Here is a 25,345-nt window from a genome sequence, read left to right on the forward strand (position 1 = left end):
GCTGGATAAACTGAATAACCATATATCCAATACAAAGAGAGAAACTGAACCTTGACCTGTACCTTGTACCACATATAAAAATTAATCAGAAGTTGATCAAAATAGATATTAGACCTATATGTAAACTCTAAAATATAAAATTTCAAAAAAGAAAAAGTATTAAAAATCTTTGCATCTTTTGGTTTGGCTAAATGTCTTAGCTAGGCCACAAAAGTACAAATCATAAAAGTAAAATATTGATAAACTGGACTTCATCAAAATTTAAAGCTTCTGCTCTTTAAAAGACACTGCTAACAAAATGAAAAGACAAGCCACAGACTGAAAGGAAATATGTATGAGCATATGTATGATAAAAGATTTGTATCAAGACTATATAAAACTCTTACAACTCAGAAAGAAAATAACCCAATAAAAACAGACCAAAAAATGAAGGGTTAAGATGGTGGCATAAGAAGATCCTAAACTCAACTCATCCCCAGAACACAACAAACGAACAGCTACATATAAAACAATCCCTTGGTGGGGTGGGGGGCATGGCTGGAGGGTACTGAGAACTAGCTGAACACCTGCTACTATACAGCAAAGGATAAAAGGGTAATGATAAGAGATGAGTCTCACAAAATAGTAATAAACAGCCCTGGCTGGGTGGCTAAATTGGTTACAGCACTATCCGGTACACCAAAGGATTGTGGGTTTAATCCCTGGGCAGGGTACATACCTGGGTTGCAGGTTCGATTCCCCAGTCAGGCTGCATACAGGAAGCAATGGATGTATATTTCTGTCTCACATCGATGTTTCTCTCTACCTCTCTCTCCCTTCCTCTCTAAGATCAATAAACATATCCTTGGGTGAGGATTAAAATATTAAATTAATAATAATAATGAACAAAGCTTTTCCCTGAGGAGCAAGGGATATGTATCCCATTCCAGGCACCCCAACCCTTGGGCCCTGCACTGCAGGAACAAGCCACCAAAAAGTCTTGCTTTGAAAACAAATGTCACTTATGTCCAGGAGAAAAATAGGGCTGTAGAGAGCCATGACTCCACTCTCAAAGGGATTGCACATAGACACATTCGCACTGGGATCCAGTACAAAAAGCAGCAGTTCAAAAACAACCAAAGCTGTATATTAAGGAGACGTAGTTGCTAATCTAAAAGCAGCTGCCACATAGCCGAAGTCTGCTGGAAATCTTTCTAAGAGCAGGTGATATTTTTACAGGCTCTGTCTACCTTGCAGGTGCATTTTTATGCTCTCAGTCTAATCTGCTAAAAGCAACAAACGGCCCAGCCTCACACACCACCCACTCTACAAAGCCAGACACAGAGGGCAAGCAACCCCACACCACAATGAATATGCCAAAGCCAACAGGAGTGTGCAGCCCACGTAGGGGATACCCCTTGAGCCAGACTCAAATCACCATACAAGACTGCATTGCTGGAACCTACAGGTCTGAAACAATCAGAGACAGAGTTCAAGAATAACCAAGAATTAGGGCAAGTTTAAACGATGAAGTTCATCTCTTACAAAGGGACACACGTTCAAAACAGGGAAAGAAAGCAGCTTTGTATAATACACAGAAACAAACACAGAGAGTTTACAAAATATGCAAACAAACGAATGTGTTCCTAATAAAGGAACAAGATAAAACTCCAGAGACAAACATTAAAGAAACAGAGACAAGTAATTTACCTGATAAAGAGTTTTAAGTAATGGTCATAACATGCTCATCAAACTCAGGAGAATAGATGAACATATTCTATTGAAAATATTCCATTGTGAAGTGAGAACTTCAAAAAAGAAAGAGAAAATAGAAGAAAGTACCAAACAGAACACACAGAGCTGAATGATTCAATAACTAAACTGAAAAAAAAAATCACTAAAGGAAATCAATAATAGACTAGATGATACAGTAGAAAGGATCAGCAACCTAGCAGACAGGGTAGTAGAAATCACCCACAAAGAACAGCAAAATTTAAAAAAAAAAATGTATGCCTTAGCTGGTGTGGCTCTGTTGGTTTTAGCTTCGTCCCATTGATCAAAAGCTCGTGGGTTTGATTCCCGGTCTAGGCACATATCCAGGTTGCGTGTTTGAGCCTAGTTCAGGGCACATATCCCAAGAGGGCAGCCAATGTTTATCTCTCACATTGATGTTTCTCTCTCTCCCCGCCTCCCTTCCTTTCTCTCCAAAAGCAATTGAAAAAAAAGAAAAATAGAAAGAAAAAATGTTTAAAAATGAAGCTAGTTTAAGGGACCTATAAGATATCAAGCCTCCTAACATTCACATTATAGGCATCCCAGAAGGAGAGAGAGAAAGAAAAAGGCGCAGTAAACTTATTGGAAGAAATAAATACTAACAAAAATCTCCCTGATCTGGGAAAGAAAACAAACATCCAGGTCCAGGAAGCACAGAGAGTCCCAAACAAGATGAGCCCAAAGAGATCCATATCCAAATGCATCACAATTAAAATGTCAAAAGCTAAAGGTAAAAAGAGATCTTAAAAGCAGCAAGGGAAAACCAACTAGTTTAGTACAAAGAAACCCCCATAAGATTATTAACAGCAGAAACTTTGCAAGCCAAAAGGAAATGGTATGATATATTCAAAGTGCTGAATGGAAAAAACTTCTAACCTAGAATACCCTATCCAGAAAGGTTATCATTCAAAATGGAAGGATAGTTTCCCAGAAAAGCAAAAGTTAAAGTTCATCACGACTAAACTGGCCTTATGGGACATATTCAAGGGCATTCTCTAAGCTGAAAATAAAATGTCATAACTAGAAATAAGAAACATGTCAAAGCAAAAAAATGTCACCAGTAAAGGCAAACATACAGTAAAGGTTCTACAGAAATCACTAATAAAGCTAGTATGAAGGTTAAAGGATACAAGTAGTAAAATCAACTGTATTAGTTAAAGGATACATAAAATAAAAAGATGTCAAATGTGACATCAAAAACATACAATGTGTGGAAGAAGGGTGTGAAAATGTGGTGCTTTTAGAATGTGTTCCAACTCAGGTACTGTCAAATTTAACAGACTGATGTGTGTGTGTGATCACATATGAACCTTGTGGAAACCACAAACCAAAAGCCTTTTATAGCTACACACAAATAATAAGAAAGGGACCTAAATATAATACAAAGATAGTTAAGATAACAAAGATAACAAAGATAACAAAGATAGTTATCAGACCACAAAAGAAGAGAGTAAGAGAAGAAGAAATACAGAACTACAAAAGCAACTAGAAAACAATTAACAAAATGGCAGTAAAGACATACCTTCAATAACTACTTTCAATGTAAATGGACTAAATTCTCCAAACAAAAGACACAGTGTAGCTGAATGAGTAAATAAATAAATAAAATCCATCTATATGCTGTCTATAAGAGATTCACTTAAGATCTAAGACACACACAGTCTGAAGTGAAAGGATGGAAAAATATATTCCATGCAAATGAAAACAATAAGAAAGCTGGGGTAGAAATACTTGTATCAGACAAAACAAACTTTTTAAAAATACTGTTAACAAAAGACAAAGAAGGGCCTTAAATAGCAATAAAGTGGTGAATCCTATAAGAAGACATAATATTTGTAAATATGTATGCATCCAACATAGGAGCATCTAAATATATAAATAAATAAAGCAAATATTAGCAGACATAGAGAGAAATTAACTACAACATGGTCTAAGAATTCCACTTTTTGGTATATATCCAAAGCAAATGAAATCACTGTCTCAAGGAGATATCTGCATCCCAAAATCATAGCAACATTACTCAAAAAAGTAAGAGAGAAATAACCTAAGTGTCCATCAAATGGATGGCTGGATAAAAAATATATGATTGAGGGCTAGGTAAACAGTGAGACAGACACAGAGAGACAGAGAGTCAAACAGAGAGAGAGAGAAATATTATTTAGCCATAAAAAAAGAAGGAAATCCTGCCTTTTGCAACAGCATGAATGGACCTTGAGGGCATTATGCTAAGTGAAATAAGTCAGAAGGAGAAAGAGAAATGCTGTGTGATAGCACTTAAAGGTGGAATCTAAAAAAATCTAAACACAGAAATAGGGAGTGGAATGGTGTCTGCCAAGGAGCTGGAATAACAAAAAAGGGTAAAAACTTCCAGCTACAAGATGAGTAAGTTCTGGGAATCTAAATACTACTACATGGTGACTATAACTAACAATTCTGTACTATATACAACACTTGAAAGAATTTTTAAGAGAGTAGATCTTAAATATCATCACAACATAAAAACATAGGTAATTAGGTATTATGTGAGGGGACAGAGGTGTAATTAACCTTATGATGGTAATCATTTTGTAATACATATGTGAATCAATCATCACACTGTATACTTTAAATTTATATGTCAATATCTCAATATAAACTGGATTATTCCAGCTTATATTGAGATATTGCAGAAGCAAAAAAATAAAAATACTCAAGATTTGAAGAGACACTTCACCAAAGATTTACATGACTATATGCATTTGTCAGAGTTCATAGAACAAGATACTAAAAATGATTTTAGCTTGTATATTATACCTCAGTAAACCTAAATTTTAAAAGACACAGGGTTACCCTTACAAAAAACAAGCGTCAAATTAAATGAGCTACATCAGCTTACTGGGTATGGAGTTGGGGAGAGACAGTACTTACCAGGAAACAAAAAATCCTTAGAAATATTTCAAATCAAAAAAACTGACTTACCATAGTAAATAAGAAAAAAACAGATATTGACATGAAGAGCTTATCTAAAAATAGGTGCCTTAAAAGTCCTCATTATTTGGGCATAAAAATAACAAAATCTGATGAGCTTTCAAGAAAGGCCAAAAGTTTCAAGCAACAGGTGATACAGGAGGACTGCGACTATGTACTAAAACTTGGAAACAACTTACTAAACACTCCCCTTCCACTTTACTAACAGAAGAGGCTTCATCCACCCCAATGCACTCCCACCCCAACTTCTGCTATCAGGAGAAAGATGATAAAAGTTCAAGTAGCCATCTTTATCCATAACAATCTTATATATTTTACAAATCTTCCATCTACCGCTAGAAGTACAAGATAAAATGCCTCTTATTAGGCAAATTCCTATTTGCCCATTTAAGTTTCAGACCAGCTAAACTGGTAAGCACCTCTTCTTTCTTTTTCTGCCCTCCCAGAACGGTGGTGTCCCCTCTGTGATGACTTTTCTGCACTTTCTTTTTGTCTAGTATTAAGTATTAAAATGATTAAAGTAAAAAGTCCTCAAGTTTTTGAGCTGATGGCTCCAATAAGAAGATACATTTTTCCACTTAATAAATGTTAAGAGGTAAGTTGTAAGTTTCATCACTTTTGTTTTATGTTTATTCCATTTGGCTTATACTGTTGCTAAGAAACCAGTGCATAATAAGATTTCCCAGCCCACAGAACAACCTCCTAGCCTGCCCAGAGGATACCAAACTTTGTAACCAGGGCAATTCTCAACCACACAATTTATTGGCTAGCCAGCACCATACAGGTGCACTCTCTCCCTGGCATCTTCCCTCCTCCATTTACCTAACAGGTACAGTAAAGGCCTAACCCTAACCCTCAATGCAACAGAAATTGTAGCAGAAGACAAATGGGATGATTAGAAGTGTAGAGCTCTCCTATGGCACAGAACACAGATAATTTATAGTCAGGCCCTGTCATCCCACCAAACTAAATATTCTGACTATTTTGCCTTAAATAGTTGGGTGAAATATTAGCCCATCCCAATGACAAGATGAAATGTCAGCCCACCCCAATCACACCGCCAAGGAACATGCAAACTGTTTCCAAAAGCCATCATCCAACTGCCTCCCTGATATTTAAAGAGGAAGGTGGCATCAGTATCTGCCCAGTTCAGAGCTGGAGAGAAGAGTAGGAATTCTTAAGGAACCCTGAGTCACCTATAGTTGTAGCCAGCACTTTACCCTCCAGGAAATCGAGGCTCTGCCCAACTCTCATCAGGGAAGCATGTGGGAGAGAGTAGCAGCAGCAACATCATCCTACCAAAAAACACTCAGTTTTTAATACAGTTGCCACTCATTACAGAGAAGCCCAAAACAGGTTTCATGTCCAAAGCTTCCCTCCGCAGTACACAAGGGCAGATGGAAGAAACATCTTTATTGTGGGGAGAGGGGGCGCACTTGTGGGAATGAAGGATGCCTCACCACCTGGAAACGTACTGCCTCCAGCCTTAACCCTGAAATGCCACTTTTATTGCAACGAGTTGCTGACGGACACAGGAGACCTTTACCCCGGTGGACTTGGCAAAGTAGAAGGGGAAACATAAACCAGGCGCGATCGGTGAGAACTCGACAAGGACGACTTTCGGTTCGGTAGGAGTTTCCATGACACAATAATCACGTGTACTTGTGCGTAGACTGTCGAAAACATTTGATTCTGAAACGTGCAGGGGCCGAAACCTACCCGCGACAGCAAGTGCAGGTGGGCACTCCTGGCGGGGGTGGGGTCGCAAGGCAGAGCTCCAGCCCGAGGCGGGCCACGCCCCCAACTCAGATCCCCCGACCTCGGGGGACAGGCCCGGAGGTGGCGGGGAGCGGAAGCTCGGCAGCGTTCCCCGCCCGGGTGGGGCGCTCCCGGCCCGCGCCCAGGCCGCCCGTGGGCGCGCCGCCCGCCTCCAGCTGCCCGGGTCCCCAGACCCAGGCCCGGAAGGAGAGAGCCCATTTACCTGCTCCCTCTCGCCGCCGCCGCTGCCACAGTCGCGCCGCCGAGCTACGCAGTTAGGAGAGCCACCCCCCAGCACACAAACCCGCGGAGCACACCAGGGGCGCGACCCCAGCCACACAAGTTGGGAGAGCCCACACACCACCCGGCTTCAAACACCTCTGCCCCCGGAAGTTGATTTCCACCAAAACCCGCCCCTCGTTGCGGCGCGTCACTCAACTCAACTGGAGAGTCACGTGGCCCCAGGATGTGGCCAGAGCCGAGGGAACCATCCTCCCAGCCTGGGCACCGCTGACTGGGGTGGTCCCCAGAGGGATGCCTTCAGAAAGGGGATGATTCGGGGGCTACTTCCTGTTCTAACGAGCCTCAGTGGCAGGCCCCGTGTTCATGCAAGTAAAACCATCCCTAATGTGACACTCTCACGTGGACTGTGTAGAACTGTTCCTGAGAAGAAGAGCAGAGCCCAGTCCTTTCACCACCTCCAGGCAGAGTTCAGAAAGAACTGGAACTGAGCGAAGTGCGAAGTGCGTGACACACAGTTAAGTGCTTGAGAAACAATTGACCAGACAGCTGCTCCATCTCATCTTTGCACGTGTGAACACTTCAACTACTGGAATGTACGTAAGCCAAGAGCCTCTCCAGACCGACACTGTATGACTTCAAAGAACTCTACTCTACAATTGCATCTTGTCCTCAACTCCAGAGCACAGCAATTTGTACATGCTATCTCTGTTTCAGAGACAGTTTATTTACAGCTACTAATTACCCACTTTTTTCTCAGCCTTCAGACAAATAGTTTCTCCAGAAGAAAAGAGAATGAGAAAATTCGAAAGAGTTTTACTTGCAAGAAAGCATGGATATATAGATTCTCTTTGTCCATTTCAGACTGTCAATAGGTGTAGAGACAACTATGGGCCACTGTTAAAGATTGTTCCATTTTGACATGAGAGGGATCTGAAGAATACGTATTGAACTTTTTTAATGTTTATTGATTTTAGAGAGAGAAGAAGTGAGAAGCAGAAACTTCGATGTGACAGGGAAACATCAATTGGTAATCCATACACACCCCGACCAGGGATGGAACTCATGACCTAAGTAAGTGCCCTGGTCACGGATGGAACTCCCAACCTTCTGGTGTACAGAATGACACTCCAGCCAACTGAGCCACATCAGCCAGGGCTATCGAACAATGTTTTATGAGTGCATACCATGTGCCAGTACTGGGCCAAGTTATGGCAATCCAAGAGTGAACAAGATCCACTTAAGATCTGTGTTTTCTGCGGTTTAAAGTCTTTTGAGAAAAAAAAGACGAGTAACCTGAAAACGAACTTACCTCTCTACAATATTCACATTAATTGTATAACAGGCATTCTTTAACATTTTGGGAAACATTATTTTCTCGTCTGTGTATAGAGCAAAACTTGCTCAAACCAGTAATACTCTCTGCTCTGTACTGCAGATAGCAAACGTCTAAGAGGAATCCTGACAACCCTCCAGTGATGCAGGCTCCAGTGGTTAACAAACAGTTTCAGTGTTGAGCACAAGTGTCCTCTCTTCTGCACCCCCTTTCCGCCAACTTTTGACTTTGTGTACACAGCAAACAGATTTCTATTATAGGAAATCTTATGCTTCTTACACATATTTGTTTACCGGTCTACCAGACCATCAAGACAAAGACCACTTCTCCTTTGTACATCTGGCAATCTACTTCTCATTTGCCTTTGTATACCCAGCAATCTAGTCTAGTAGTTAGAAGAAAGGTATACAATAAATGTTTCTTAAACTGAGTACAATTATCCTCATATAATTCTATGTCTCCTCTCTCTTTCCATTGGAAACATCAGATGAGTTTCTGGGTGTTTCCACTAGTTTATTTACATGCATACTTTGTCCCACCGATACTTAATAATACTTAATAAACATTTCTGATAAAAATAGAAGCTAATATTTATTGAGCACTTGCTATGTTCCTGGCATTAGCATACAAATCCATCATCTAATTTGTCACCACCATAATCCTCAAAAGTAAGTATATTAATTAACTTTTTAGATGAGGATACAAACATAAGGGAGAGTAACAACCAACTGGCAAGCAGGATTCAAAGCCAGATGTGCCCAACAGATTTATTTATTCACTATAATACACTGCCTCTGCCTTTCACATCATGTGTTTATCAGTGAATTCAAATCCTGCCACCTCCATAAAGTGTTTCTCACCTCCCCACAATAATCTGTGCCTTTTATTGTTTATTAACCCTGAGGAGGTTACAGATGACCTGAGAGATACAACAAATTCTTTTCTTAAATATTGTTACATATATCGATTGCATAGGTTCAAGGTCATGACTAGCTTGAATGTTACACTTAACAACAGTCATGTACAAACACATATGCACTATATACATGTAACAATATTCAAGAAAAGAGTTTGTATCTCTCAGATCAGCCACAACCTCCAGCATCAACTATAAAATGCAATGGCTTTAATATAGTCATAGAGCTGTGCATCCATCAAAACCATCAATTTTAGAACATTTCATCACCTCAAAAAGAAACCTTATACACTTCCTCCCATTTCCCACTTCATTTCTAGGCAACTGCTAATCCACTTTATATCAAGGTAGATTTGCCTACACTGGACATTTCATGTGAAGGGATTATACAATATCTATTTTTTTTATAACCAGCTTCTTTCACTTGGTGTTGTGTTTCAAAGTTTATTAATACATTCATCATTGATGGGCATTTTAGTTGTTTGCACTTGGGCTATTATGAAAAATGCTTTTGTGGACATTAATATGCCACTTTTGTGTCAACATATATCTTCATTTCTCTCAGGTATATACCTAGAAGTGGAATTGCTGTGTTATATGGTAACATTATGTTCAAACTTCTGAGAAACTGCCAGATTATTTTCAAAGTAACTGCAATTTTACATTCTCGCCAACAATGAATAAGTGTCCTAATTTCTCCACAGTGGCTCTTCCTATCTCCTCTAGAACGCATGACTCTTTTCAGGATGCATTCCATATGCCATCTTGACTGATTTCTTACCTTTTTTGTGTACATATCTACACATCTAGTATGCTAGTCTGTTGTGACCTTCTAAGATGAAGAACATGTTCCTACTCTCAAAAGGATTAAGTTTTGAGAAAGATACAGAGATATTAGAATCAAATGAGATATTAGAATGATAATAAGCAGCAAAATCAAGATTATTTTAAGTGTGAAGGGAAATGACCTCTGTCACCATGTCAAACAGGAAATAGTCCTCATAAAATGTAAAGCTCAAGGTGAGTATTAAAGAAACCATAGAAATTGGCCAAACTAAGAAATCACAAAAGTATGTTCCAGAAAAAGGAACATGTACCTTTGTATGTATTTCCTTACCAATTATAGATGTGGAGATAGGAATAGTGTGTAGGTAAGTAATATATAAAAGACCAACAGGTACATGAAAAGATGTTCAACATCCACAGTCATTAGGGAAACCCAAATTAAAGCCAAAATGAGATATCACCTAAAAGCCGTTAGAATGACCATTATCAAAAAGATAAGAGATAAATGGTGGCATGGATGTAGAGAAAAGGGAACCCTTGTGTACTGTGGATGGGATTGTAAATTGGTAGAGTTACTATGGAAAACAGTATAAAGGATCCTCAAAAATTAAAAATAGCACTACCATATGACCCAGCAATTCCATTTCTGAGAACATGCCCAAAGGAAATAAAACTGTGATTGGAAAAGGTATCTCCACTTCCATGTTCATAACAACATTATTTACAATAGCCAAAACATGAAAACAAGATCAGTGCCTGTGGATGGATGAATGGATAATGAAGTTGTGTATATACATATAATGGAATATTATTCAGCCCTGAAAAAGAGGAAATCATACCATTTGCAAGTACATGGATAGATCTTGAAGGCATTATGCTAAGTGAGTAAGTCAGACAGGGAAAGAAAAATACTGCATGATTTTACTTACATGTGGAAAAGAAAGAAAGGAAGGAAGGGAGGGAGAGAGAGAGAGAGGAAAGAAAGAAAGAAAGAAAGAAAGAAAGAAAGAAAGAAAGAAAAAGAGAAAGAAAGGAAGAAAGGAAGAAAGGAAGAAAGAAAGAAAAAGAAAGAAAGAAAGAAAGAAAGAAAGAAAGAAAGAAAGAAAGAAAGAAAGAAAGAAAAAGAAAGAAAGGAGGGAGGGAGGGAGGGAGGGAGGGAGGAGAGAGAGAGGGAGGGAGGGAGGAAGGAAGAAAAAGGAGAGGAGGGGAGGGGAGGGGAGAGGAGAGGAGAGGAGGGGGAGGGGACAGAAGGGAACAGGAGGTTAGATTGGAAAAGAGATCAGACTTGTGGTTACCAGAGACTGCAGGTAATGGTTGAGGGGAGGAGGAATTAGAGAAAGGTGGTCAAAAGGTACAAATTTTCAGCTTTAAGATAAATACTAGGGATGTAATGTCAACATGTTGACTATAGATAACACTGCTGTATGATGTATAAGAAAACTGGTAAGAGATTAATGCTAACAGTTCTTATAAGGAGAAAATTTTTATCTTTTTTATTGCATCTATATGAGAAGATGAATATTAGCTGAGCCTATTGTGATAATTATTTTAAAATCTGTATAAATCAAACCATCATGCTGTATACCTTAAACTTACAGAGTGACATATGTCAAATATTTCTCAATAAAACTGGGAAAAAAGAGTTCTCAACACAATGAAAGAAACTGTAACAATGTGTGGTATGGATGTTAACTAGGCCTGTTGTGTAGTTTATTTGCTGTTAACTAAATTCAGACTTGCAGGGCAAGAAGAAAATAGAAATTCTAAGATGTGAAAATTTAAACTACCCATGGTCTCTGGCCATGGTTACCTGCCTACAAAAATACCAAAGAGCAAATGGTTTTTTTTTAAAGTAATATTAAAAAGAAAACGTATTGGTATATAAACTTCAAGCCTGATGGATAATAGCTTGTTTTTTTTTTTTCAATCTTAGGACAATCCTCAGATTTCTATACTCAACTCAACAGGAAATGAGCTGCCAAAGTAGTATGACCTTCTGAAAAGAGCATCTTCCCAATGACCACAGCAAATGGAGGCAAAAAGGACACAGAGCAAAACAGTAGCTGCCAGGAGTCCTCACTATTCCTGTTTACAGAATATGACAGGGATCAGTGACCACTGCGTGATGGTCCCAAGTTTCCTGTTTTTAGCTGGGAGGTTTTATTGCAATTACTTGTCTTTTCTCTTTCATTGCATTTTGGGGGAGTAAGTGATGTGTCATTGGTTGCTAGACCATAAGGAACTCCAGATGAAGCTAACCCACTTTGGAGATAGAAAGAAAATATTTGCTAGTTACAGTAAAAGGGTAAAAACCACTGGTGACCTGGTAGTTATCACCAAAAACATGCACTTCCCCCATTGGATAGTAGTCAGGCATATTGACTTAATATTGACTCTAACCCTTTCCGTGGTTAGTCCTGATTGGTGTAAGCCAGAAGTTACTCTCAACCCCCTTGCCACAGTTATTGGGTGGGATGGGAGAAAGGAACCCAGTCCTCATTCAATTATAGCTGTACCCTAACCATATGAATTGTCTCAGGGATCATTCAACAAGTGCAAAGCTCAGTACAATGGTTCAATGGTTGCTGGAAGGAACTTTCTCTCACCCCGAGGATAAATGGGATAAGTATGTAATTGCTAGTACTTCTAAGAATCATCCTGTGACCATGAAGGAGACCAGTCTGAAACAAAGAAGATATAGCTAGGACAACAAAGCTGATAGAATTCAGAGAACTGAAACTGAAGTTTTGATCAAATCACTTCTAAAGCTTCCTTCACCTCCATGGGACTTTTCATTTATGTAAACAATTTCCATCAATTACTTAATACAGTTTGAATTAGGTTTTCTGTTATTTTTAACCCCCAAATCTTTAACTGTTAGAAAAATTCTGTATCTCTAGCTTCATTGTAAATATCAGAAAATGATATTTACAATGTCATTTCTTAAAATGGAAAAGAGCCTCATCTACCTTCCTCACTGTGTCCATGCTTATGTTACAGTAAAATCAAAAATGATCTACTGTCCCTGAGAGCAATTCTTTCAGATTCATGCGAAGCTCAACTTTCACATTAAACCAATGGAAAACTATCTCAAAAATTGATTGATAACATTGTATATAAAGTATGTGAAGAGTAAACCGTGGATGTTTTAGTACCTTCTAGCCCCTCCTCCAATCAGATCTTCTTGGAATGCTGTGCAGCATGTACCCATCTATGAAATCCCTGTTAGGACATACATGATCCCTAACTTCTCACTTGTCTGAAAATTGTCATTGGCAACTGTTTGGCTTGCACAATTCAGCTTGATTCATAACTGGGCAAGAATCACTCCCTTAGTATTTGAAAATATGAACTGCTTCTATTATCAACTCAGGAGCTAATACACAAAAGAGGGTCCAGGCAAGAAAGAGAAACAAGACAAGCCGTCATGTCATCTATTTAATCATTATAATAGATTAACAAAAGTTAATTTACAGGATCAGTTGCTTTTAATTATGATCTCCAAATAACTCAGAAATGTGGTGACTGTTGATTAAAATCACACGTGTCTACTCTATTTCCTTTATTCTTCATTATATCTTAAAAAATTCACTTGTATCAGTAGAATTAAATTTTCTAAAAACAAAAAAATTGAATGCTGGAATATTTTTATATTATGGGATAGTTCTAACACCTAAATTATATAATTCTCAGTGCTTAATTGAATATCATATCTGTGGCTGTTAAACACTGCTTTGAGAGTGCAAAACTCAAAAAGTGAGCTAGATTTTATCAATATAGCATCTATATTGAATGATCATATTGCTTTCTTAAAAATTATCACTTTTGCAGATGGAGCAAACAGTACTCTGGGCAGAAGGCCATGCAAGAACTTCTACAATTAAGATAAACTGAGTTTGAATTAAACTTTTTCAGAATTTTTGGTGTACCACAAAATTAACACATCATGAGAAAACTCTGAAGTTTGAAAAATGGAGTTTGAAAAAACATGGTCAACCCTAAGCAACAGTCTCCTGATCACTCTTTTAAATAGACCAGAAAAAGCAAAGTATTACATATGAAAAGAAGCCCTTTTTATTTATTTCTCTTTCTTTAAGTTTTGTATATTAAATGACTCTAACGATAAAGAGAACTTTGTGTCCTTGTGTCTGACTTTAAGTTAGCATAGAAAAAAAAATCCAAACCTCTAAAAGTTATCTCTATTGGAGACCAATTCTGTCTGCATATTTGTTACTTTGTCAATTCAGGATTAACTAATTTGCAATTTAAATGATAAATAAAGAAAAGACTAGTCAATTTTTATGACAATTTTCTAAGTTTGAAAGAATTGTAAGCATTTAAAGAAAGCACTTGTATCAAATCTGTAGGGTCTAAATCTATTTCTGGCAATAAGCCACAAACCGGCTGTTTTGGGGTGGGGGAACTCCCTGACAGATAAGGCATTGTTTTGCCTATTATTCATACAATATGTTTTTGTATTACTTAATACATTTATTAGAATCTTTACTTAAAATGTGTATGGTATACCCCAGTATCATACAATAATTTGCCTAATTTTTTTACCTAAAGTTATAATGTAATAAATGTTAATAATGCATTTAAATAATAATGCCTAGAGATTTTGACTGTAAAATTAGCTTTCACATTAATGAAGTTATTTTTTAAGTAAAATTAGGTTTATGAGATGCCCTATATCTGGGCCCTTATGGAAATGTCTTATAATCAGGCTCCTGAGTAAAATATGGGTTATATGAGTTCTGATACAAGGAGCATGAATGATGGTGTGCTCTTTGCTTTCCATAAAATGCTATGAATCCTCAATTACTATGGGATTGCCTCTTGCATAGATAACATTTCTCTGAAGTTTATAATAGCATAAATATTTATTGTTAACAATCTGTAGTGACATAAATATGCTTTATAATTACAATCTACAAAGTATATATCACCCAATTACATGTATTCACTAAAATATACATACATTTGAGACTATTAGTTGGTCATTGTCTCTTTACAGAAATTTATCCCTCCATCAAACTCAACAAAATTATTCTCTTCTGATTCTCTGGGTTTTCAAACTTTTCTTTATCCAATTCACAGGGTTTCCTTTCTCTGCCCTCAGCTTCAGTGTAGCTGTTCTGTGAGTTTCCATCCTTTGTTCTGTTCTCACTCAGATTTAGCCATTTTCTGTCGGTAAATTTTTCTACTCACCATGGACCTTATTCCCTTAATGCAAATGATTCCGAAACACATAGGTATCTTCTGAATAGAATCTTTTCTCTTAACCTACATTAGTACACTCTGCACGCCGACCCAAAACTCATTCACCATATCTATCTTTGGTGATTTCATGCAAGTTTTCGTTTTGTTTTAACTCTCCAGCCCAGAATTGTGTCTTGAATTCAGCATAGATTTTATAGCTGCCTACTCCATATGTACCTAGATGTCCATTGGCAACTTACATATTCCAGAACAAACTCATTATCCATCCTCCACAAAACCTATCTATCTGATTAGGTTTTTTCTTAATTGCTTTTGTAAGCCTTTGCATTAGTTAAGACATTAGTTTTACCTCCTTTAAAAAAGGCTCAAATACAATTGTGTCTTAAACAAGATAAGTCTTGATTTCTATCTCACATAAAAACATAAGCATCCCCAGTGCAGGGCTGACATGGAGGCTCCATGAATTCCCAACCCATCTTCCTTACATCTTGTTGCTCTCCCATTGTCCCTTTGTCCCATTGTCCCATTTGACTCATGGCCTTCTTTGCATGGTCAAATATTCATGCTCCAGCTCATGCCATCACATCTTCATTTTAAGTGACACAATAAGGGAAAAGGTTTAGCGAAGGTTAACGCCTCTTCTTTTTTTAGTGCAGAACACAGAAGACAAACATTTCCCTTGAATTCACATCCCATTGCCCAGAGCTTTGCCACATTGCCACACCTAGCTATAGGCAAAGCTGGGAAATATCTCTTTCAGCTGGGCAACTTTGGGGCCTGTTAAAACTCAAGAAGTCTATTACAAAAGAGGAAGGGAATAATATATACTGTGGAACAATCATCAATCCCTCTCACATTCAGCTTCATAAGAAACTCTTTGCCTCTCTGTCCTCTGCTTCACTACTGCCACTGCTTTGTTAATGTATGTTGATTCTTCCCATGGAAATGTACACTGATGGTTTCTGGTTCTGTAATCCGAGTGGGATGAAAAAGAGTGCCTTCACCGAACCAATGGCTGTATACCATGCACCTAAGGCTATACTAATTCATTGTAATAGTGATTTACCTCTAACAAAAGTATCACATCTGGCCTCATTAATGGCTGTGATGAAGAATAGTATTTCATTGAGTTTATGATAGTCTATAGTCTTCTTCTAGAATCCATCCAGTTTCCACAGGAGCCAGACAAGTGAATCAAGGGGATATGATGAGGACCACCACCCCTGAATCCTATAGATCCAGCATCAGCAAACTTTTTCTGTAAGAGAACAGAGAGTGAATATTTCAGGCTTTGCAAGGCATGTAGTTTCAGTTGCAACCAGTGCAACCACTGTAAGCTAAACCTTGAAAAGAACCTCATGGTTTAAATACCTTTCATAGGCTCTCACTTTAATTGGGGGTCCAGATGATATGTTAGGTTTCCTCATGAAAATATCAACTGTGACTCAGTGTCCAACAACTTTTTCAATGTTTTGGTGTACATTACCTGAGTAAATGCCCTTTGGTCTTTTTTGGGAAGGAATGTAGGAATCACAACCAGGTACACCTGCCATAGCCTCACATGGTCCTGCTCCATGGAGACCTAGCCCTAATCCATTAATTAGTGGATTTGGCATATGTTTGGCAACGTATGGAGAAAATTGGCTCCATACGTTGGGCAAGGGATTATGATACTTTCATTTTTGTGGCCACTCAGCCTCCTGCTCATTAATCCATGATTTCTTCTGTTGGTACATGCTGAGTGATTCTATTTTCACTGCCCATCTGTTTTGCCCCCAAGGTTGTCACATTTTGTTGACTTCTTCCATAACTTTGTGAGTCTTGATTGCTATTCTCACCTTATTGATCATTGCGATAATTGAAATCCCCTGGCTTCTGGCAATGATGTGCCACTATGTGGCCTCCAGCTTCAGGATCCTAGCATCTCCTTTGCTATCAATGAGCTGAGCCCTCCACTGTCACCTTTGGCCTACAGAGCACCACCAATCCATTGTTTAATGATACTGGCATTTCTCTCACCAGTGCATTCCTTATGGCCTTGGTAAATTTTTGTCCTCTGAGCCTTCCCATGGAACATATTCATCTCACCATCTGCCAGCCATACTTGTGTATCCATTCCAGCATGCCTATTTCTGTGAGCTTCTCCTTTCTCCAGCCTTCTGTCATGGTGGTCCTAGCATTTCAACTCTGCTTGGTATAGCCTGTCTGTCTTGGTTGGCATTTTATCATCTTTGAAATTCAGCCACTCTAACTACAATGTCTGGGCTGTGGTCAACAGCTTTCCCCAGTCTCCCCAGCAGGAAACAAAACCTTTTTTATTTATAATCAAAGATGCCCCCTTGTCTTCCCATTTGTCTTTTAATTGCCTGTTATTCACTCTCAACTGCTCACTATCCTTCTGTAGACCATCAGTGCTGCTTAGCAATAGCCATTCAATCCCATTAACTAAAGCTACCATGTTCTCGACACATCTCAAATTGATCAGACGATCCACTTGGCCAATTCACCAACAGTGAACATTTTAACAATTGAACCTCCCTGTGACCAGGGAATGTCTGTGCTTAATGTATCACCAGTGATAAGGTTTTTATTGCCAGCAGACAATGAATGATTCAGGTCAAAATCCTATCTTATCACCTATTCCAGGAAGCAGAAGCTGAGACAGAATTTGGCATGCAGGATGCTTATTAGAAATCAAAACTTTGATAGGGAAGGAAAAAAGGAAGTTGGATTGGGCAGACAGTTAAGTTGAACAGTGATGTAGTCAGAATAGAGTTTCAGCCAACCCAGCAGAAAGCTCTGGAATAAATATGTCCTTCAGAGTCCTGTATCAGGTCAAAATGATCAGGCCCTTTGTATTACCACTTCTCTCAGTTATGAGAAGCAGATTACTCTGAGAAGGATATCAGACCTTTGGATAGACAGTTTTTTGTACTTGTGCAGATCTTGAGAGAGCAGACAGCTGTAGAATGATAACTATACCTCCTGCAGCTAAGTAGGAAGTTCTTCTTTAAAAAGAATCTGTTGGACAATCTTTGTATCTAGCACAATTTTCTTCAATGGCTAAAGCATTCTCATCTTTGTGCATTTGATCATACTATCTCCTCTTCCAGTCATACTCTTTCTTCTAGGGAAACTGGAAGTTCCAAGCTACATAGTTGCCAGTCTATGAAGCCTGACTACAAATTATTTATGTCATTATTATAGCTATTTTTTAAATATATTTTTTAATTTTTTTTAAAGATTTTATTTATTTTTAGGGAGGGAAGGGATGGGGGGAGAGAGACAGAGAGAGAGAGAGAGAAACATCAATGTGCGGTTGCTGGGGGTTATGGCCTGCAACCCAGAAATGTACCCTGGCTGGGAATCGAACCTGGGACACTTTGGTTCCCAGCCCGCGCTCAATCCACTGAGCTACTCCAGCCAGGGTTATTATAGCTATTTTTAAGCTATATTGTAAAAATTTACTTGCTCCTTTTGTCCAATATATTGTAAACTTTTTGAAGACATGAATTATTTGTTTCTTTTTTATATCCACACATCTAAAACAATGTCTTTTTTTTAGAATTTTATTTATTTATTTTCAGAGAGGGAAGGGAGGGAGAGAGACAGAGAGAGAGAAACATCAATGTGCGGTTGCTGAGGGTCATGGTCTGCAACCCAGGCATGTACCCTGACTGGGAATGGAACCTGTGACACTTTGTTTCACAGCCCACGCTCAATCCACTGAGCTACACCAGCCAGGGCCTAAAACAATGTCTTTAATATAAGAAACATTAAACATTTTCTAAATAAATAAGAAAACTTGTTTTTTACCCTATCCTTATATGAAAACTAGACCCCTAAAGATTTTGAAAATTACTCTTTTTTCTCTCATTGCATTTTTATACAATTTTAAATTAATGACAGACTAGGTAGTAACATTGGAATCTATACACTCAATTCAAACTACTTCCTCACCCTCAAATTTATATGTCTTATTGCCTGGTGGGCATTTTCTTCTGACTGTCCAAAGACATCTCAGACTCAACATATCAATGTATCTCAAAGGACACACATCATTTTCCATCCCCAAGCTTGTTCTTTCTTCTACAGTTTCTGTCTCCTTCAATGCCACTATCTAATCATCCAGCTAGAAAACTGAGAACCTCCCTAAACTTTTTTCTTCATTGTCTATGTTCACTAAATCCTGATCACTTAACTTTCTAAATAATATCAGCTCTGTCATGTCCTTTCTGTCTTCTCTATTCTCCTAATCTTTATGGCAAATTTAAATAATTTTGCTATTTTCTGGATGAAATCTTAAGTGATCTTCAGTCTTACTTCCTTAAAATCTATGCTTCAACACTTTCCCAAATAGCATTACACTAAATGGTGAGAGATTCAAGCCTTCCTGCTAAGACAAAAAATAAGGTAAGGATGTCTCCTCTTACCACTGCTTTATAACATCATACTGAAAGTTTTGGCTAATGTAATAAGACAAGAAAAGGAAATAAAGATATACAGATTGGAAAGGAAGAAATAAAAATTTCCTTTTTTGCAAATGAAATGACTGTCTATGAAAATCTGAGTGAATTGATCAAAAAACCCCTGGAATCAATAAGTTTTTATGGAAAGATTGCAAAATACAAAATTCATATACAAAAGTTGATTGCTTTCCTACATATTTGCAATAAAAAATGGAATTTGAAACTAAAAAGCACACTACCATTTACACTAGCACCACCAAATATGAAATACTTTGGTATAGATCTAATAAAATATGTACAAGATCTATTTGAAGAAAATTACAAAACTAATAAAAGATATCAAAGAACTAAATAAATGAAGAGATATTTCATGTTCATGGGTGGAAAGATTCATATTGCCAAGATGTTAAATTCTTCCCAACTTGATCTATAGATACAGTGCAATTCCAATCAAATCACAGATAGTTTTTTTATGAATACAGACAAAATAATTCTAAAGTGTACATGGAGATGCAAAAGACCCAGTATAACCAACTCAGTATTAAAGGGAAAAAACAAAATCAGAGGACTGACACTATCTAATTTCAAGACTTCTATAAAGATATAACAAAACCAGTGTAGTATGAGTCAAGGAAGAGACAAATAGGTCAATATAACAGAAGAGAGCCCAGAAATAGCCTCACATCAATATAGTCAACTGATCTTTGACAGGAGGAAAGGCAATACAATAGAGCAAAGATATAGGGTTTTCACAAATGATGCTGAAACAATTGGACATACACATGCAAAAAATAAATCAAGATGCAGACCTTAACAACACACACACACACACACACACACACAATGGATCACAGACCTAAATATAAAATATAAAACCAAGAAACTTCTGGAAGATAACATAAGTAACCTTGGGTTTGCTGATGACTTTTTAGGTAAAATGCTAAAGGCAAAATCCATGAGAAACAGGACTTTATGAAAATGAAAAACTTCTCTGTGAAAGACAATGTCAAAAAATGAGAAGACACACTACAGTCTGGGAGAAAATATTTGCAAAAAACACTTCTGTAAAGGACTTTCAGTCAAAATACAAAAAAAATGAAACCTCTTAAAACGGAACAATTATAAAATGAACAACTGGAAAAGTGAACCAAAAACCTAACCCACATCTTACCAGAGAAAATGTACAAATGGTTAATAAGTAAACTAATGAAAACATATTCAACATCATATGCCTCTAGGGAATTACAAATTAAAATATCATTGGAAACAGAATTTTGGAGGTTAAAGGATCTTTGATGTTATTTTATATAAACTTCTCTCTGAATTCAGGATCTATTTACCCACATTTAAGCAACAACTCAGCAGAAACCAATATTAAACCTCCCACATAAGGTTTTCTTATTTGAAAGTAAAATATGTGTAAATTAACAACAAGTGAAAGACTGTTTACTGAGTTTGTATGTAAACAGCCTCAGAAAATTAAAAGACTGAGAGTAATGAAATGATTTTAATTCTAGTGTATTTTCAACTTTCAATATGTAATAAAGAACATGAGGAAAAATTACATCTCAATTTTAGAAGGTTAGAACTTTCTAAAGCAAGATCAGGTGCTTGGAGTTTTAAGATAGGCAAAATTTTGATAGAAGTGGACTTTTTTTTTACATTAGCACTTCATTAAACAACAAGAAGCCACTTATTCCATGTTTTTACAAGTCATGGTTTTTCTTCAGAAATAAAATTTCCATTTATTTGAAGATCACTCATTACTAGTTTTACTCCTTCAAAATATAGTTTCCCAGCCCTAGCTGAGTGGCTGAATTGGTTGGAGCATTTTCCTGTACACTAAAATGTTGCAGATTCAATTCCCAGACAGGGCACATACCTGGATTGCAGGATCAATCCCTGGTGTGTGGGTGTGTGGGAGGCAACCAATTAGTGTTTCTCTCTAGCATCTATTATTTTCTCTTCTCTTCTCTTCTCTTCTCTTCTCTTCTCTTCTCCCTCCCACCCCCCTCTCTCCATCTCTCTTCCTCTCTCTCTAAAATCATTAAATATATCTTTGGGTGAAGATTTTTTAAAAAATGTAGTTTCCCAAAGTTAGGAATAGGATTAGAAAATAACAAATGTCCTGTGTACAAAGGTTAAATAGAGTTGATTACAGAAGCCAATGAAGCACCTCACTGTACACTGGATTATATGTATACCTCCTAGAATATGAGTTTTGAGCAGTTCCATGTCTACTCTGAAACTTTTAATTACTAATTTAGTAATGAATGGTATCTGTTCAGGTGGCAATGAATGAATGAATAACATCACCCAGCAATATGGCAATTTAGTGTTGTCAAAAGCCAAGTATACTTGTGGTCCTTACAAATCAAACACTACTTCTAACGTTATTAGATTGGTTATTTTGTTTTTGGCATTCTCCCGAAGAATGAGAAAGCTCTATATTTTTATATAGAAATGGGACTTGTGAATGTGGACGTAGGAGAATTTAGTATGTCAATTACCAAGTCTATTTTTCTTGCAAAGTGAAGAGAATATTTTTTAGCATTGTTTTCATGCAGTGCTTTGGGGACATTTGAAGATGCAGGGAAATGTCATGGTGGAAGTAATAGTAATACATATGTTTTAAATGTTGGGTTAGTGAGACTCATTACAATCATTCTCGATCCATTTTTGGCTAAACAAAGAGGGAAGTTTTACCAGCTGATGGCCGTTTGGTGACCTGCATGGAAAGAATTGGTTCACTCAGAAGAGCACAATTGAGAGAAGTGATCACATCTCAAAACGTGATATCATTATTTGGCACCAGCTGGCATCCTGGGCATGGAGAGTAAGTTACACTCTCAACCCTGAATTTTCCCCTCTAGATTACCTTTGTGGCTCACCAGAGGGCAGTGTGCAGTGATCCCCTCTCCTGCTTCCTGCACTGGGTGTCTCCTATGGACAAGCCAAGGTCAAATCATCAGAAGCAGACAACAAGCAAGATAGTAGACCATGAAAGGCATTTTGTTACATTTGTTGTATCTGTGCCCCCTACATGGAATTCTTAACATTGAGAAATTAATCAATTACCACATAAGATATAATGTAATGAGTTTTTAGTGAATTCTGTTATACTTTCAACTTTCTGATAATAATTTTGGGATTACTAAACTCAATTCTCCTACATAGACTTACAAATGCATAATGTTATCCAAAGGTGGGCAGATTGCCTTCCTTCACATATCTCACACCTGTGTTTCCAAGGGTTTCAATCTTACAACTAGATTAAATAATTCAGTGAATACATACTGAACAATTGAAGTCTGGTATATAACAAGATAAAACATCTATAACAGACTCCTGTTAAAGAGGAGCTTGAAATCTGTCAAGGGATTAAAGTGTAAATGAAAACTTAAATACATGATGAAAATTATACAAAGTGGGTGATACGCAGGGAATATGGTACTATGAAAATTAAGAGGATGGAAGAGATGAAGGCTTTTGGGAAGGGTTCAGAATCTGAGCTGTCTTACAGGTGAGACAAACTCATTTAGACTTATTGAAAGTGATAAAAGTAAATCCTAGATAAGGGAAACACCATGGGTATGGAAAGTTAAAGGGCCTAGGGAGCTTGCAGTATGGAGAGGGTAATCGTGGAAAATAATGCTGGAGATGTATATTATGAATAGGTCCTTGAGCTTATTGAATACCAGGCATGTTCCAAAAATTGAAATGACAACAGGAAGTTGTGGAACTAAAGATCAGAGTTAGCATTGTATACTGTCAGAAAATTCATCTGGCAGCCTTGTGTGGAATGGACTGGGTAAGTAAGAATCTAAAGGTAGGAGAATTGAATTAAAGGTCTATTTGAATAATTCTGTAGGCTTTCAGATTGAAAAAAATTAAAGGCAAGCAAGAGGTTCTGTAAAAGTAGAATTGGTATGAGTAAAAACTAAGTAAATGTGGGTGGGGTAAAGAGAGAAGTTAAAACACAGTTTTACCAAAAAACAAATAGAAAATTGTAGTGAAAATCCTTATGAATTTAACACTCCTCTTTTTTTCCAAATTAATTTAGATAAATTTATAGGACTCAGTCTTAATACCTCCAAAAATCCACTAAAATAACAAATTTTTGTTTATTAAAATGTTTCAAAATCTTTAAACATGAAAATCTGACAGTTTATTATGTACTCAAGGTTAACAGACTTGAATTACATCATCATGCTTAATGGGAGGAATTGCAAGGTGTTAAACTTTATTGATGTTAAAGATTTAGGAGTATCCTAATTTTTAAAATGGTGAATTTCTGATTGTTAAAAAAGAAAGAATTGCAACTTTTCACTGATGCAACTATGTTCTATACACATGTTCCTTCTAATAGAAAACTATGATAGAACATCTAAAGGTATCCATAATAACCTTAGTAAAGAAACAAAAAGAACAAATATAACTTCTTTTAATATTTTAAAACATCTTTTAGGAATTAAGTGAAAAAAAGTCTGTAATGGAGTCCAATTTGCTCAAACACGTTGTAACTATTTTTCTCAAATTAGTTGACAGTAACAAAACCTAGAGACCAAGCTGTGAAAGACACTTTTCCAGCTGAAGCATCTGCTTTTGGTGCAAAGTTTTCAAGCAATCATATGGGAAGTTTTGGAGTTGCCTTGAGTTCATCCGTTAATTTTTTCAGCTCAAATTAAATAATGACCTCATAAGCAGCATGGACTTGTTTCTTGGCCACTAAAATAAACAAAACAAAATAAACAAACAAATAAAAAAACCTAGTAGTAAATTTTCCACCTAAATTGAATTCTATAATCCTATCTTTCACTCTTGGCCCTTGAAACACCTGCTAACCAAATAGCTCTTGTCCATACTTGTGGACCCTACAGCTTGAATTTTTTTCTATGTAAACAACAAAGTCTTCTACGTGTTAATTATGTCCTCTCTACCCTGACCACACACCTATATAATTATTTAGAACAAAATTAAGCCATTCATCTTTATAGGCTATTGTACATGATATTTCTTAGTATATGTCTTATCAAATTAAAACTTCCAGGTTTTATGCTGCTTTTAACACCACTTTCCTAGTCATTTAGATGTGCTAAAATGCAATAGGAAGCCCTCCTGAATTCCATGCCATCATGGCTTCAAGTGAATTTTCCGGAAATCAATATCACCACATAGTATTGTGATTGTCCCTTACTGAAAAGTAAGTCACCTAAGTAGCCCTCTGAGAGCACCAGCTTCTTAGAAAACAAGGAAAGGATGGAAGAGTCAGCTAGCGCCAAGATTTCTGGCAGTGGGAAAGGTCATAATATTGGCTGGTATTCTGCTGGAGGGAGGAGAGAGGGGTCCCCATGAAATGGGATTATAGTTACTATCCAAGGATCAGAAAGCATAAGAGAATTAAAAATGTCTGGTCCTGTTTTCATAGATATCTCCTAATATATCTTTACTTGTGTATGTATATGATTAGTTAATTGTGATAAAATACACATAAAATTCAGTAGCTTAACCATTTTAAGTGTGCAGTTCAATGACATTAATACATTCACATTGTTGTGCAACCGCTGTCATCCGTCTTCAGAACTCCTTTCAACTTGTAAAATGGAAACTCTGTGCTCGTTGTCCACCTCCCCTCAACCCAGCACCTCTACTCCCTGGCATGAACTTGTCTCTTACAGACTCTTTAAGTGGAATCAAAGTATCTGTTTCTTTTTGACCACCTTACTTCACTTAGCATAATGTCCTCACGGTTTATCCCTATTTTAGTACATGTCAGAATTTCCTTCCTTTTTTAAAAAAAGGCTGAGAAACACTCTGTTGTGTGAATGTACCACATTCTGTTTCCCCATTCATCTTTCAGTGGACAGGGGTTGCTTTCACTGTTTGGCTGTTGTGAAT

At 37.3% G+C, this 25,345-nt stretch overlaps 1 protein-coding gene across 9 annotated transcripts in view; it reads right to left on the reverse strand.

Moving 5' to 3' along the window:
• The window catches only part of CCDC91 (coiled-coil domain containing 91), a 275,641-nt gene extending 268,767 nt beyond the window's left edge, over positions 1 to 6,874 (reverse strand). For 7 of the 9 annotated variants that reach the window (XM_045829846.1, XM_045829842.1, XM_045829841.1 and 4 more), the window contains exon 1: positions 6,701 to 6,874. The gene's annotated coding sequence lies outside the window, so the exon portion shown is untranslated. Of the gene's footprint in view, positions 1 to 718; positions 824 to 6,700 lie in introns of all 9 variants that reach the window. The other 2 variants (XM_045829844.1, XM_045829837.1) reach the window with 1 other exon arrangement.
• Positions 6,875 to 25,345: the final 18,471 nt, after the last annotated feature.

This window comes from Phyllostomus hastatus, unplaced genomic scaffold (genome assembly GCF_019186645.2).
Source record: "Phyllostomus hastatus isolate PE091 unplaced genomic scaffold, TTU_PhHast_1.1 phas_scaffold_93, whole genome shotgun sequence".
NCBI classification, from domain to species: domain Eukaryota; kingdom Metazoa; phylum Chordata; class Mammalia; order Chiroptera; family Phyllostomidae; genus Phyllostomus; species Phyllostomus hastatus.